Source organism: Equus quagga, unplaced genomic scaffold (assembly GCF_021613505.1).
Source record: "Equus quagga isolate Etosha38 unplaced genomic scaffold, UCLA_HA_Equagga_1.0 201095_RagTag, whole genome shotgun sequence".
In the NCBI taxonomy this organism is placed as follows: Eukaryota; Metazoa; Chordata; class Mammalia; order Perissodactyla; family Equidae; genus Equus; species Equus quagga.
Window position 1 is genome coordinate 1 of NW_025798487.1, and position 1,669 is coordinate 1,669.

At 61.8% G+C, this 1,669-nt stretch overlaps 1 long non-coding RNA gene across 1 annotated transcript; it reads left to right on the top strand.

The window, feature by feature from the left end:
* LOC124233393 (uncharacterized) lies at window positions 1-1,608 on the top strand. The gene is made up of 4 exons (XR_006887047.1): window positions 1-14; window positions 181-285; window positions 1,043-1,139; window positions 1,370-1,608. It is a non-coding gene; the product is annotated as an uncharacterized LOC124233393 (long non-coding RNA).
* Window positions 1,609-1,669: the final 61 nt, after the last annotated feature.

Genomic DNA, 1,669 nt, shown 5'->3' on the forward strand with positions numbered 1-1,669 from the left:
AGCTGCACCAGGAGGTGAGGGCGGCCCCCTGAGCTTCGGAGGAGCTCTGCTGTTCTCCTTGCCCTGTCACTACCCAGGAGAGTGAAGCTGGGGACAGACCCTTTCACGAGGTCCCACCCCGGTCTCCCTTGCAGCTCTCCTGGGCTGCTGTGGGATGTAACGGCCGTCTCTCCCCTGCAGGGCTAGTTTGTGGAGCTGGGCCTCTCCAACTATGCCGCCTGGGAGGTGGCTGAGATCTGCACCCTCTGCAAGAGCAACGGCTGGATCATGCCTACCGTGTACCAGGTGAGGGCCGGGCTGCAGAGGCCTCCGTCTCAGGGCGCCTGCTCATCCTGGGGTCCCTGCACCCCTCCGAGTTCCCCTGTGCCATCCACATGGCAGCCCCTCCCCTACTCACAGCCTGCAGGTGGCTCCCAGGTGGCCCCGGGACCATGTGCAAGCTCCTCAGCCTGGCCAGCAGGCACCTGCTTGCTCCGGCGTGAGCTCCCCTTCCCGCCTGCATGGGCCCCTTGTCTGTCTCTCCCGCTTCCTCACCCTGCACCTCAGCCTGGAGCATTGCCCCCTCGTCCCCTGGCAGAAGTGCTCTGGCTCACTGGATGCCTTTCCCTCTCGAAGCCTTCCCCCACCACAGTGGAGCCTGACATCTCAGGCTCTGCTTGTCTCCTGCTCATTTGTTCAGCACATGTTGGGGCAGCTGTGTGGAGCCAGGCACTGGTCACAGAACCTAGCAGTGTGTCGTCATTGCCCCTGTTCTTGGGGATCCTTGTCTACACTGTACCTTGCTATTAAATCCTCAGCGTAGGGGCCTTGTCCTTTTGGCTCCTGGTTGGAAGTCCCATGTCCAGCCCGTCATCGGTGCTCAGAAATGTTGGCTGAATGAATGAATTTTCCATGGGCACGACCCCTCCCCATCACTAAGTATGTGCCCTGATTGTCAACATCCTGGGATTTTTAGGGTCTGATCAGAGGGTTCTCCAAGGGGCAATTTGGGGTGCCTCCCCTTGGGACCCGCACCCACTCCAGCTGGTCCATCTACCTGCAGGGCATGTACAACGTCACCACCCGGCAGGCCGAAAAGGAACTCTTCCCCTGCCTGAGGCACTTTGGACTGAGGTTCTACGCCTACAACCCTCTGGCTGGTACGGGCTGCAGTGGGGCAGGCTCCGCTGGGGGAGGGCGTTCCTGGCCCTGTCCTGTGTCTGCCTACTCCTGACCGGAAATCCAGGTCCAGGACCTGGGAAGGAGGGAGAGGTGTGACCAGAGGCTGGGCTGTCCTCCATCCCTCCGGGGTCCCCCACCATCCCCCCCAGTCCAGAGCAGCCTCTGGGCGCAGTGCGGGCCAGCAAGTCTGATGGCAGCCATCCCGCAGGGGGCCTGCTGACCGGCAAGTACAAGTACGAGGACAAGGACGGGAAACAGCCTGCGGGCCGCTTCTTTGGGAATAACTTGGCGGAGATCTACAGGAATCGGTGAGCTGGGGGTCTGCGTCAGTGCAGGAGGTAACCTGGGTCCCCTTAGCATGACATAGGGAGTCCCTGGGGCTGCTTTCCTGGGGCGAGGACTCCCACTGCTGCTCAGACTGAGGGCCCTGCAGTCCCACCCATTTGACCCCGCCCCCTTCCCCTCCCTGAATATTCCTTATGTCTCTGGGAGGGATTAGGGGCCTCGA